Source organism: Cricetulus griseus, chromosome 4 (assembly GCF_003668045.3).
Source record: "Cricetulus griseus strain 17A/GY chromosome 4, alternate assembly CriGri-PICRH-1.0, whole genome shotgun sequence".
Lineage (NCBI taxonomy): Eukaryota > Metazoa > Chordata > Mammalia > Rodentia > Cricetidae > Cricetulus > Cricetulus griseus.
Window position 1 is genome coordinate 150,423,489 of NC_048597.1, and position 15,060 is coordinate 150,438,548.

The 15,060-nt window shown below is 38.7% G+C and overlaps 1 pseudogene; it reads left to right on the forward strand.

The window, feature by feature from the left end:
• The first annotated feature begins 3,817 nt into the window (after positions 1-3,817).
• LOC100773749 overlaps positions 3,818-15,060 on the forward strand; it is a 42,561-nt pseudogene continuing 31,318 nt past the window's right edge.

Consider the following 15,060-nt stretch of genomic DNA (forward strand, 5'->3'; position numbering starts at 1 on the left):
TCACTGTTGTAGAAGGGGAAAGTAAAGTACAGGGACTAAGATCAATAATTAATAAATGGGACCCCATGAAACTGAAAAGCTTATGTAAGGCAAAAGGACACTATCAATTAGGCCAAAAAGGAAAAGATCTTCACTAATCTCACATCTCACAGAAGGATGATTTTCAAGTATATATATATATATATATATATATATATATATATATATATAATCAAGAAATTAGTTATCAGTAAAACAAATAATCCAATTAAAATTTGGATCGAGTTCTAAACAAAGAATCTTCAACAGAAGAATCTCAAATGTCAAAGAAATGCTTAAGGAGATGTTCCACAACCTTAGCCATCAGATAATGGCAAATAAAAGGACTCAGATTCCACCTTACACCAGTCAGAATGGCTAAGATCAAAAACAGAAACTAAAGATCATTCCGGAGAGGCTATGGATCAAGGGGAAGACTCCCCAATTGCTGGTGGGAGGGCAAACTTGTACAGCCACATTGGAAATCAATGCGGTGGTTACTCAGAAATCCCCAAATCTATCTACAAGATCCAACTGCACCACATTTGGGCATAAAACGCAAAGGATGCTTAATCATACCACAAGGACACTTGCTCAACTCTGTTCATAGTAGGTTTATTTACAATACCCAGAGCCGGAACAAAATCTATATATCTCTCAGTCAAGGATGGAATACAGAAAATGTGGTACATTTGTACAATGTAGTACTACTCAGTTGTTAAAAGCAAATTTGCTGGCAAATTTGAAGGCAAATTCAAGGAACTAAAGAAAAAAATATATCAACCTGAGTTAGGTAACCCACCTCAGAAAGACAAACATGGTATGTACTCACTTATAAGTGGATATTAGCTGTAAAATAGAGGACAACTATGCTAATCCAAAGACTCAAGAGAGACTATGTAACAAAAATGGTTCCTGGAGGGGGCGGTAACTGGTTCTCCCTGGGAAGAGGAAATAGAAGACAGTTCATGAGTGGACTGTGGGAATGTGGAGATGGGAACATAAATGATCAGGTTGTGAAGTGACAGGGAGAGTACTGAAAGAGACTACTAGATGGGGGGTGTGTTTTGGGGTCAGGTATGAATCTGGCACACGGAAATCTCCCAGGAATGTACAAGGATGAGTCCAGGTAAGACTCCTAGCACAAAAGGATAAGTAGACTGTAATGGTCACCTCCTATGACCAAGTAAAACTGTAAGTGTTGGAAGTGGGAAACCAACACTGCCACATAATCTTTGACCTTCAGTCTGTCATGAATATGGCATGTGCTGGAGGAAAGGGGGCCTAGAGTTGAGGGAGTGGCCAACCAATGACTGGTCTATCCTGAGACCCATGCCAGGATAATAAGCCTGGGAGCACTGCTGAGTGCCCGGGGCTGGATGACCCCAGAGACATAGGTAAGAACCAAACATGACTGGAGGGAGAAAATGCCAATATAATGAATGATGCATGATATTCTGCAATGGTCATAGATTGGTGCTTGTCCCAGGTTTTGTCAGAGAGGCCACTGATGGAAACAACTGATGGAAACAGCAACTGATGGAAACAGATCCAGACTCATAGCAACTTTAGATGGAGCTCAGTATTCTTGCAGAAGATGGGGAGGAGTCAGAGAGGTCAAGGACACCAAAGAAAACAAACAGGATCAACTAACTTGGGCTCATAGGGACTCACAGAGACTGAACTGACAACCAGGGAGCCTGCATGTGACTGACCTAGGCACTCTGCATATATGTTACAGTTGTCTAGTGTAGCAGGGTTTTCTTTTCTTTTCTTTTTTTTGGTCTGCCACTCAGTCAGCTCCCAAATCAAGACTCCAGACTTATTCTTACATATGAATGCCTGGGCTTATCTTACTTTATTTCTAGCCAGGGTTTCTGACTTAAATAATCCCTTTATCTATGTTTTGCCTTGGGGCTTTGACCTTCATTTACTTTTTGTATGTATTACTTTCCTACTATTTGCATGTCTGTCTGTCAACTGTCTGACACATACAGTCTCTGCTTATCCTTTCTTCTCCTTATTTTCCCCTGCCAAGATTCCTTCTATTTATTCTCTCTGCCTCAAATTCCAACTCTACTTTGTCTGCCCACATATTGGCTACTCAGCTCTTTATTAGATCAATGCAGTACCTTAGACAGGCAAGTTAAAATAGCTTTTCATAATTAAACAAATGAAACATACATAAACATAAGACATCTTTACACAATTGATGTAATATTCTGTGGCATAAACAACTGAACATTCCTTAAAATATTGTTTCACAACATGATAGCTTGGTCTTCTTGTGGATCTCCTAACAGTATGAGAAGGGCCTGTCTCTGAATCTTTTACTGGGTATTGAAGATCTACTCCTCGTTAGGGGATACCTTCCTCAGCCTTAATATATGGGCAGTGCTTATTCTTATTGAAAATTGGTATGACATATTTTGTTGATACTCAGGGAGACCTCCCACATCCTAAACAGAAACTGGGGAATGGATTGAAGGGGGAACACAGGTGGGCCTGGGAAGAGAGTTTTTGAGGAGTGGAGAGAGGGGAAACTGTGGTGGGTAGATAAAATAAATACATGTATTTTTTTCAAAAAGAAATCCAGGGCACTTCTCTGCTCCATTTACTTTCCCTGCCAGGTGTGTTGGTAAAGAATGAATTACATGTTTCTCCATGAAATCCTGGATTATTTACTTTACTGAATATTTTATAGGAAAGGGGTCAATCTTTCTTTCTATTTAAACATAATATAAATGAACATTTAACTAAAATTAATTGATGCTTTTGTAACAGTAAAAGTCTTTATACTTGTGGGTATTTTTTAAATATAATTATCCAACAGATAGCAGCAGCCTAGGTGTGCTATTTGAATGACTGGTTTCAAAGCAAACCTTCACATCTGCTCGGCAGCCAACTTCAAGTCCTAGGCTTTGACTCCACCAGACCAGAGAATGAGCTCTTGCCAGCCTTGCCAAGCGTCAGACTTTGCTACCAAGATACTGCAGAAGCAGAGATGAGTTACAGTATGGAGGGGGAACAACACAGGAAATGATTCCTACAAAGATACATTCTCTTTTACAGCTGGTTTGGCAAGTGAAAAAATTCCATTATTCATAAAAGAGAAAATGTGTGAGGACATTAGGATTTATTATAAATTTGCATGTACATTTGTAAGCTTCATATGCATTTTGATCTATTATACCTTGAAATAATTCAGGAGATAATTATAAATTAATACTTATTTTATAAATTCAAGGATACAAAATTTGGGAGGAAAAATATTTGTTAGCAGAAATGTGTGTCCTGTTTCCAGATATAGCCTATAGACCAAGTAAATGCTATAATATAATGCTCAGAATTTCCCGTTAGTCAGGTGTAGCAGAGCAGAAGCTCTTATTGAGCAAGCTTTTTAAGAAGCTGAACAGCATTTCATATCATTTTTAGATAGTACAGTTGTAGCATTCGGCCTCAGAAAACAAATCCTGTAACTTCGACTGTCTTCACATGTTTCTCTGGTTGGACCATGCAAGGGGAAAACCTGGCAATTGCTCTAAATTTTAAGCAAAACCCTCATCAAGACACAAGCAAAAATTCAATACTTCATTAAGAATTTTCAGTCCATCCCTTCCTCATATACCTGTAACTTTATAGCTTTTCCCTAGAAGGGAGTGGATCCTACTGGAAGATTGACTTTATTTACTTTCACTTTCTTTTACAGCTAATATAAGCAGAGGGCACTTGAGAAAGTAGATGAAAACTGTGCTCTCTGAGGAGAATCCTAGCTGCTGCACCTAAAGGGTAAGAAAGCTTCTTATGCTAGGCAACACCACAATGAATTGTAACTGCGTTTTAGCAGAAACATAGGGGTAGTAGCAGTGGAAACTCATCCTGGCATGTGATGCCTGATGATTTTTCTAGATTAATAGTCCACAAATGATCTCTATTTCATGTTCATATTCCCTCTCTCTCCCTTCCTTCCTGTCCTTCTCACTCTTTCTGTAGCTCACAAAATAGGTTTTTGTTGTTTTTTTATGCTTTTTTTTTCTTCTCAGTTTTAGGTAAGTTTGTCCTAAGGAAATGGAGTTTTCATTCTCCAGACACCCTGATCTATTGCAGCCCATAAATCCTTCTCTATAGATATCCCAGAACTTGAAGTTGTGACCTTGATAAACATCTGGCACTGAAGGTCTTAGGGAGTCTATGGATTAAATAACTATTTTTCTTCATTCTCTACTGAAAACACTTTTCACTGTTTGAAACACAGATTCTCCCTCTCCCTGAAGCTATAATAATCAGGGTGTGGCCTGCTGACTCACCCTGCTCCCTGCCTGCCATTGAACTGGTACTAACTGACATGACTGATAGCTCGACAGCTGTCTTATCCACAAGAACTTTGAACACTTGCCACAAACTGCAGATAAAGGAAGGATCCGGAAAGGGTGACATATTCATTGAGATAAATTTGTTCTGAGGTTGGAATCAGGAAACCAATGTCTCATTGTAGGGGAGCCTTGTCCTCCTCTTTCCTCTCTCAGCCTCCTGCAGTGGCCACTGCCAGCCTGCAGTCTCTGCTGCCTGAATCACTCCATCCTTCAGGTGAGCTGCACCTGGGTGAGTCTCCTGCTCTAAGCTTCCAGATACTGTCAATCGAAATGCTCTTCCTGCCCCAGGCTCCTTTACCTGCCCCCAGGGAAAGTCCTTCCCAGTGCTTGCTGTCCCCCTCCTCTTTGCTTAGCTGCTACCTCTGTGCTGCTGTTCAGATCAGAGTTATTCTAATGCTGTCAGAATTTTCCAATAGTTCAAAATAGCAGATATAGAAAATAGCTCATTGTTTGATAGATTTGTGTGACTGATGTAAGTTGTATAGAAAACACCACTGATATCAGGGGGATGGTTTCCAGGGAGACTAAGGAGGTATCCCCAGCCTTCCACAAGGTCTAAGGTTAGAGAGGGAACTCAGAATTTTTCACAAGCTGGAAAGTTCGTTTGCAATGAACCACCACCACAGTCTGAGATTTAAAATGATCATTTGATTAGGCTAGAGGACCAAGCAGCAGCCTTCCACAGCCTTCAGAATTGCTGACATGGAAAGCCCAGAGATGGAAAGCTGGTCCTTCAAGAGGGTTTTCCAGCATATAGATCTGAAAGACAAGGATGGGCTTATAGATGGACAGAACAAGCAAGCATGACTTGTGTTCCCAGTTGTGCCACTTTGTGTCCTTAGAATATATTTCCAGGGAAAACCAACTTTGCTGGTGTTAAACACTGTGGTCACGTACAATGACAATAGGGAGAGGCAAGCTAGCAAGTGCTAAGTTTTAAAAAGTCTCAGAACTGCTTCCAGGTTTATTTGAAACCATGATTAGGATTAACCCATTCTCTGGCTCTGCGAATAAAATAATCATGTTAATCATAACATGGTAAAAATCAATCGCTTTGTCTTCATATTACAATCAACATTGTACAGGTTCATAATTTATGAAATATATTTAGGAAAGTCTTTTTTAGAAGAAATGAAAATATTATACATATATTAACTTTATACCAGATAATGTCTTTTAAAATATATAATATAGTCAATTTCTCCTTTGCAAAATTTACAGTTATGTGCAATTCATTTGATTATATCCACTTCCGTCTCACCTTCTAGCTTACACCAACCAGTAAATGGTTCCTCTTCAAAAAAGCATATCCTTTTATTTTTCTAATCCTCTTCTACAGGGGACCATGTATGTCTCTCTTAGGGTCCTCCATGTTTACTAGTTTCTCTGGCAGTGTGGATTGTAGGTTGGTAATCCTTTACTCTATGTCTAAAATCCACATATGAGTGAGTACATTTCATGTTTGTCTTTTTGCGATTGGGTTACCTTGCTCAGAATGGTTTCTTCTAGATCCATCCATTTTCCTGCAAATTTCAAGATTCGATGTTTTTCCCGCTGAGTAGTACTCCATTGTGTAAATGTCCACATTTTCTCTATCCATTTTTCAGTTGAGGGGCATCTAGGCTGCTTCTAGTTTCTGGTTATTACAAATAGTGCTGCTATGAACATCGTTGAACAGATGTAATTGTTGTATAAATGTGCTTCTTTGGGGTATATGCCTAAGAGTGGGATTGCTGGATCTTGTGGTAGACTGATTCCCATTTTCTTGAGGAGTCACCATACTTAACCTATTGAATCCATTTGTGCTGCCAATATGTACATAGGTTCAGGGTCATCAAGTGGAGTATGGGCAACCTACATGGGACCAAATCCCTAAGGAAAAAAATGACTGCCTCACCTCAAAGGGATAACAAAAACAAACTTCCTCAGGTGGGTATTGTACTATAATTGCTGAAATATTGACTGGTTTGATGGTGCATGTCTTGTACAAATTACAGCCCCTGTTTTGAGTTCATGACTACAATGGCTCTATCATGGACAAAAGACCCTGATTAACAGTAATCCTCTGTGACCATGGACTGTTAGAAACTCTCTGACACTTCTCTCTGTTCTCTGAGCATTGGTTGCAATGTGAAACATGCTAGGGGCAGACAAGATGATCTCAATAATCACTTAGAGTTAAGCAGATCCCAGTCACTTATTTACTGTCTGCACTGGGCCACTAGTGAGTTGTGTGGCCATATCTTGAAAATAAATACAAAACACAAAACAAACCAGTGGGTAATAGCAATACTTTATAGGCAAGTCATTAAGTAAGAGGAATATAATATAGGATGCAATTTGAATCTCACAGGTATTCATAGGATGATCTGGGAATAGGGGCTGAAGAGTTGGTTTAGTCTTTAAGAGTTCTGCTTTCTCTTCTGGGGGAAAAGAGTGCAAGTTCCAGATCCTACATGGAACATCACAACCATCTGTAAATGCAACCCCAGTGAATACAACATCCTATGCTTTGTGAAACATGTTATGTGTAAGAGTATATTCCTGCATGTGATACACAGACATCCATGCAGGCAGATACTCTTACATATAACATAAAAGTAAATAAAATATTAAGACTGACTCATTGGGGAAGGAGAATGCTGGGGTTTAGCTATGGAACCTATCCAAGGCCCTGTGGGCAGTTCATTCAACACCTTTTGTAAATGTAGTACAGTGTTTGAAGAACTTGAAGGTATTCTACAGAAATCCAGTGTAATGAACACTCACAGCCTACCACGTGAGCAGCATGAATCAGGATTATCACCCCTGGTATCTCTCCTCCTTTTCTCCATGTATCCTTATTTCCAAACTAAGAATTTGAAACTGCTTCTGCAAGAGAGAAGCACACAAGCTATAGTTTTTGATGGTATAATTTCTCACATGGACAGCTTAGTGATGCGTCTTTTCCACAGAAAGGGACAGTCACCATGGAGCATCAGTATGGTCTAATCACTGGTGACAAGGAGCCAGGTAAGACTGACATACTACTCTTACTGATGAAGTCATTGTACTGAGCACAGCTCCTCATCTATGGTGTCACTGTAGTAAATTTTTCTGGTTTCCTAAACACTGATATCTTCACCAGTACCACTGAAGAGCATCTCGGTCACCTTGTCCATTAATGACTTTGTGGCTGGTGTGTCTGCAACCTTAAATTATGAGAATGAGGAAGAAGTCCCAGTAGAGGCCATCTTTGTGTTCCCCATGGATGAAGACTCTGCTATCTACAGCTTTGAAGCCTTGGTGGATGGGAAGAAAATTGTGGCAGAACTGCAGGAGAAGATGCAGGTGTGAATGATAAGTACATTTTCTCTTCTCTTCTTACTTTAAATTGCATTCTACATTTATCCTTATAAACAACTCATGACTGTTCCTTCTTTCATTCATTTCTACTTACTGGTTACCGAAAATCAATTAGGCAGAAAAAAATCAAGTAGCAGTTACCAGAATAATTGTGAAGTTCACAGGATCTATGACACACCCTCCAAACAGTCTGTATTTTCTTGACTTCATGTGATTTCATTTCAACCCTCCCTACACTTGCTGTAGGCCCAGAGCAAGTATGAGGATGCCATGTCCCAGGGCCACCAAGCTTACTTTTTGGAAGAGGATGATTACTCCAGGGATGTCTTTTCTTGCAATATTGGGAACCTCCCACCTGGGGCTAAGGTGGGAGTTACGCTGAGGTATGTTCAGGAACTGACTCTGGAAACAGATGGTGCCCTGCGCTATGTGCTCCCAGCAATCTTGAATCCAAGATACCAACTCTCTGGTAAGCAATTTCTGCCTTTGAAAACCAGTGGTAGAACAGCTAGGGGGATACACCAAATTATGTTTGTGTTGGAAATTGTTGCCATGGAAAACAGAAGTAATGTACTATTTTTATAGAACAGTCAACGAACAGTTGTTTCAATATAAAGACTCCCATAGTCCCTTTGGAAGACCTGCCCTACACACTCAGCATGGTTGCCACCATCACTTCCCAGCATGGCATTGAGAGCGTCCAATCCAACTGCTCCTTGAGTCCTATTCAGTACCTTGCTGATGACAAGACTTCTGCTCAGGTGAATAGAAAGATAACACTACTTAATGTCTGCTCTGTCCTTGTCATTGACTTGGTCATCTTTCATTCTTCCTATGCCCCCTTACTTTTTCCTTTTATGCTTAGATAGGCCCACTATCTAACTTCTCTACTCCACGTAAGGTGTAGTCCCTTTTTCCTGCAGTACTTTCTGTACTTCTGATTGTGTCTTGGTGGAAGAAACCTGTGACCCAGAACTCTGACTATATCTCAGGAGTGATCATTGGCAGTTCTAAACAGGGGTACTCTGCTGGTCTCCTCCTCAGGTTTCCTTGGCTGAAGGACACAAGTTTGATCGGGATGTGGAACTCCTGATTTATTACAGTGAAGTGCACAGCCCTAGCGTAGCTGTGGAGATGGGGATGCAGGACATGAAGCCAGGTATTTCCTGTCTCCCACTATGGTCCCTTTCTAAGATTTAACTCAATTAGTCCTGGTTTTCAATTCTCTATCTAGGATCAGTGTATGACCTTTGAAATATTGACTTTTCTCTTCCACATGGAAACGTGACAAGGCTTAATAGGTAATAATGTGATTATGTCCTATAGGCTAATTTGCATAGATTAGTAGATAATTAGAGGGAAAGTATTACCAAATAATTCACAAGAAAATATGCAGCTCATTATCAACATGTGACAATGAGTGATCTTACAAAAATGACAAATAAAAATAATTCAGTGACTACTTTTCCTTCTATAGGATAAAGTATGTCCAGATCTAATAAAATGTCATTCTTTACATGGTGTGATGACTTTACACTGTTAAATGTGTTTAAGTGAATCAGTTTGTTTCAACTGTTTTAAAAAAATTTAAACTGCATATACTAAATACTATTTTGACAATTCTAACATTTATAACATTTCTTCTGAAATAAATCTAAATGTCTATATAATATGCAGATTATATTGACTGATATTATAATGGTTTCCAATATTAATAAATGATGAAAACATGTAATGGAGTCCCTATTTGTTTCATCAGTTACCCAATGAGTTATGATGTAATTATTGTCACAAATTGGTGAATTTAGGCAGACAGCCACTAAATAATGGGAAAAGAAAAGTAGTTATAATTCCTAATAGCACTATTAAAAATAGTTGAATTAGGAAAACAAGCGTATTATAATCTAGGCCATATATAAATAGTAGTTTTCTACATGAACACGAGTAATTGCACTTTGAGTAAATATATTTTATTGGTCACTTCATCACAACTGGATGTAATCTTACTGTCAGTTCTTACTTTTTTGTATTATGACTAATAGTGGCCAAATTTGACACAGAAGTAGTTTTATGTTTCCTGTGTCCTTTAGAAATTAACCTTTGAAACAATCACAAGCATCCGGCAAACACTCTTTGTTTGTAGCCACTTGATTTTTTTTTTCTTAGACTAAACTTAGCTTTCCATCGAGTTGTGTTTCTTATGCACATCTAGTGATTGCCATTTAAAACATTTCCTTATATGTATACTCTACATTTTTTAAAGCTGGCACAGTGCACACTCATGTTTTGCTTTCATTGGCATTTCTGACCCATTGTGCGCTTGGTTGCAGGGGTCATCATCCAACCCAAGAAGGGCACTACAACTAATCATTTCCAGGTTGGATACATGGGAGTTCTTTGTGGGACAATCGTATTCACAGTGTGATATTTGGGCTTAGGATTCGCTGGTGGAACTGTAAGCACTGTGAGCACTGTACAATGAAGCTGGGTTTCCATACCTAAACCCCACCAATATAACATTATCAATATTTGACAAAGATGACTTCATACTGAACCACATGTAGGGGCGTTTTTTCTCCCTTTACTGTCTAGCCACTCCCTTCTGAGGTCACTAAGGCAATTTCAGCTTCCCTGGGTTTTTGTTAATTTCTTCATCTCACTGTTGATCTATGCTCTGTATTTGTTGTTGATTTCTTGAACTTCTTTTGGGGTGTCATAATATATTCAAACTTAGTCTTGGTCTTTAGTCAGAAATATTTTTTATCCATGATAAAGAAACTTAAGATGCTGCAAATTCATATGTAATACTCGAGGTGTCAGTTTCTTCCTTTCTGTGACATTTCCTTGGGTCCATGAAATTTTTTGCATCTCTTTTCTATGACCAGATTTCCAAGCCTCTCAGGAGACCTTGTTGGTCATACCTCAATCTTGTTAATTCCTTCCATCTGTGATTCCCAGTTTCTGCTTCACAGGGCACATAATTTGCATCATTATTTTCTGTTCACATGTCCTTCAAAACCCAAGGGAAGCTTAAGGGGCAGCTTAGCTCACTGAAATCATTTAATGTGTTCATGATACACAGAAATGCATGAACCAACTGATATGCTGATTTTAGAATGTATAATTACACAAAATTTAAAAACACTAATGTATAAAATTATAAGTTAAGCTCTACCCTGATCGAGTAAGCACACTGTATAACCTAACCTTACAATAACCCTACAGTAGGAATTACTACCTTTACAAGTGAGAAGAGGAAGCTGACGTTAAAAAGTCAAGGTACTCATTGATGAACAAGGAAGCTATGACTTATGAAAGTGAAATCACTAGAATTGTTTTGAAAGAACTAATAGATACCATACATGGAGTGATCACTTACCTATAGGACCTTGTTCTAAACTGTTTGGACGTCCATTCCCATCAATTTCATGGTCTTCTGGTTACTTAGAACAGTGTTAGTGCCATGGTTATCACCTTTCTCTCAGGCTGTGAAGAAATTTGCTTTACACATTAAAAACAATGCTATGTTGCATAAGCTGCATGTCTAAAGATCTGTATCTGTTTTATTTATAATGATTTCTCCCACTTTTCTTTTTTAATTTCTTTATTTTTAATTAGAAACTAGCTTCTTTTACATGTCAATCCCAGTTCCCTCTACTCCCCTTCTCTCCTACCCCCTACAGACTCCCTATCCCAAACACTTTCTGGTTCCCTTTGAGGGTGAGGCATTCCATCTGGGAAACTTCAAAGTCTGTCATATTATTCAGAGAAGGGCTTAGGCCCTCCCTCATGTTTCTAGGCTGAGAAAGTTTCACTCTATGTGGAATGGGCTCCCAAAGTCCATTTGTGTTCTAGGAATAACTACTGATCAAACACCAGAAACCTTATAGAAAGCCCAGACCTCCAAAGTGACCTCCTCATTCAGGGGGTATGAAACAGTCCTACGCTGGTTTCCCAGCTGAAAATCTGGAGTCCCTGAGCTCCCTCTTGTTCTGGTCAGCTGTTTCTGTGGGTTTCTCCAGCCTGGTCTTCACCCTTTTATCGTTACTCCTCCCTCTCTGCAACTGGATTCCAAAGTTCAGCTCAGTGTTTATCTGTGGGTGTCGGCTTCTACTTACATCAGCTACTGGAGGAAGAATCTATGATAACATATAAGGTAGCCATCAATCTCATTATCAGGAAGGACATTTAAGGTAGACTGTCAACGATTGCTTAAATTGTCAGTTGGGGTCAGCCTTGTAGATCCCTGGATGTTTCTCTAGTGCCAGAATTCACCTTAAATCTATAAAGACTCCCTCTATTATGGTATCTCTTTTCTTGCTCTCCTCTATTCTACCATTGACTAGATCCTCCTGCTCTCTCATGTCCTCCACTCATGTCCTCTTCCCCCTTCCCTTTCTTCTAATTCCCTCTCCCCTCCCTCTATAGCCCAATTAGCTCAGAAGACCTTGTCCCTTTCCCCTTCTCTGCAGGAACATGAATGTGTGTCTCTTAGGGTGGTCATTATTTCTTAGATTCTCTGGCAGTGTGAATTGTAGGCTGGTAATCCTTTTCTCTAAGTCTAAAATACATATATGAGTGAGTATATACAATTTTTGTCTTTTTGTGAATGGGTTACCTCACTCAGGGTGGTTTGTTCTAGTTCCCTCCATTTACCTGTGACTTTCAAGATTCCTTTTTTTTTTCTGCTGAGAAGTACTCCATTGTGTAAATGTACCACATTAGCTCCATCCATTCTTCAGTTCAAGGGCATTAGGTTGCACCCAGATTCTGGCTAATACAAATAATATTGATATTAACATGGTTGAACAGAGATACCCTTGTTGGATGAATATGCATTTTTGGGTATATACCAAAGAGTGGAATTGCTGGATCTTATGGTAGACTGATACCCATTTTCCTGAGGAACCACCATACTGATTTTCAAAGTGGCTGTACCAGTTTGCACCCCCACCTGCAGTGGAGCAGTGTTCCCCTTTCTCCACATTCTCTCCAGCATAAACTCTTATTGGTGGTTTTTTGTTGTTGTTGTTTTTAATTTCAGCCATTCTAAAAGGAGTAAGATGGTATCTCAGAGTTGTGGATTTCAATTTTCCTGATGGCTAAGGATGTTAAGCACTTTCTTATGTATCATTCAGCCATTTTAGATTTCTCTATTGAGAATTCTCTAGTTCTGTACCCCAATTTTTAATAGGATTAGTTAGTGTTTTGGTGATTAGCTTCTTGAGTTTATTGTATATTTAGGACATCTGCTCTCTGTCAGATGTGGTGTTAGTGAATATCTTTTCCCATTCTTTGGGCTGCCATTTTGTCCTGTCAACTGTGTCCTTTGCCTTATAAAAACTTTCCAGATTCAGGAGGTCCCATTTATTAATTGTACATCTCAGTGTATGTGCTACTGGTGCTATGTTCAGGAAGTGGTCTTCTGTACCAATTGGTTCTAGGGTACCTCCTCCTCTCTCTTCTGAGAGGTTCTGGGTAGTTGGATTTATGTTGAGATGTTTGATCCATTTGGACTTATGTTGGTGTGCATGGTGATAGATATGGATCTGTCTACAGTCTTCTACATGCCAGCATCCAGTTATGCCAGCATCATTTGTTGAAGATGCTTTCTTTTTTCTATTGTGAAATTTTATAATCTTTGTCAAAAATCAGGTGTTCATAAGTGTGTGGGTTAATATCAGGGTTTTCAATTTGATTCCATGGGCCTGCCTGTCTATTTTTCTGCCAATAACAAGCTGTTTTCAGGACTAAGATTTATAATACTTCTGGAAGTCCGGGGTGGTGAGTCTTGTGGATGTTCCTTTAATGTACAGGGCATTTTGTCTATCCTGGGTCTTTTGTTTTTCCTTATAAAGTTGAGAATTGTTCTTTCAAGATCTGTGAATAATTGTGCTGGGATTTTGATGGAGATTGCATTGAATCTGTAAGATTGTTTTTGGCAAGAATGCCATTTTTACTGTGTTGATCCTACCTATCCAAAAGCTTGGGAGGTCTTTCCATTTATTTGGTATCTTCTTTAATTTCTTTGTTTAGAGACTCAAAGTTCTTGCTCTACAGATCTTTGCTTGCTGGGTTATCTTATCCCCAAGGTATTTTATGCTCTTTTTGGATATTTTAAAAGGTGATGTTTCTCAGATTTCTTTCTCAGCCCATTTATCTTCTGTATATAGCAAGGCTACTGATTTTTTGAGTTAATCTTGTATCCTGCCTCACTGCAGAAAGTGTTTTTCAGCTGTAGGGGTTCTCTGAAGAGTTTTTTGGGTCATTTATGCAAACTTCCTATCATCTGCAAATAGTGAAAGTTTGACTTTTCTTTTCTGATTTGTGTCCCATTGATCTCCTTTTGCTGTCTAATTGCTCTAGCTAGAACTTCAAATACAATATTGAAGAAGTATGGAGGGATTTGACAGCCTTGTCTTGTTCCTGATTATAGACAAATCAAATTGAGCTTCTGTCCATTTAATTTGATGTTGGCTGTTGGTTTATTGTATATTGCTTTTATTATATTCAGGTATGTTCCAGGTATTCCTGATCTTTCCAAGATGTTTATCATGAAGGAGTGCTTGATGTTGCCAAGGACCTTTTCATCATCTAATGAGATACTCATGTGTTCTGTTCTGTTTTTTCAATTTGTTTATATTGTGTATTAACTTGACAGATTTTCATTTGTTGAACCATCCCTGCATCCCTGGAATGAATCCTACTTGATCATGGTGGATGATATTTCTGATGTGTTCTTGGATTTAATTTGCCAGTATTTTATTGAGTATATTTGCATCAAGTTCATGAGTGATATTGGTCTGTAGTTCTCTTTCTTAGTTGTGTCTTTGTATGGCTTGGGTACCCAGAATATTGAAGCATTAGAAATAGAGTTTGTCAATGACCCTTCAGCTTTTATTATGTGGAATACTTTGAAGAGAATTAATACTATCTGTTCTCTGAATTTGTGGTAGAATTTTCCATTGAAGCCATCCAGCCCTAGGCTTATATAGTTGGGAGACTTTTGATGACTGCTTTTATTTCATCATGGTTTATGTGTCTATTTAAATTGCTTGTCTGTTCTTGATTTCTTTTATGTAAGTGATATCTATTAAGGGAATTATCCATTAAGTTTCAATTTTCAAATTTTGAGGGGTAAATGTTTTCAAAGTATGACCTTATGATTCTCTGGATTTCCTCAGTGCCCATTATTATGTCCCCCTTCTCATTTCTGATTTTTTAATTTACATTTTCACCCTCTGCAGTTTTTTTTTTTAAGTTTGGATAATGGTTAGTTTTCTTGGTGATTTCCCCAAAGAACCAACTCTTTGTTACATTGATT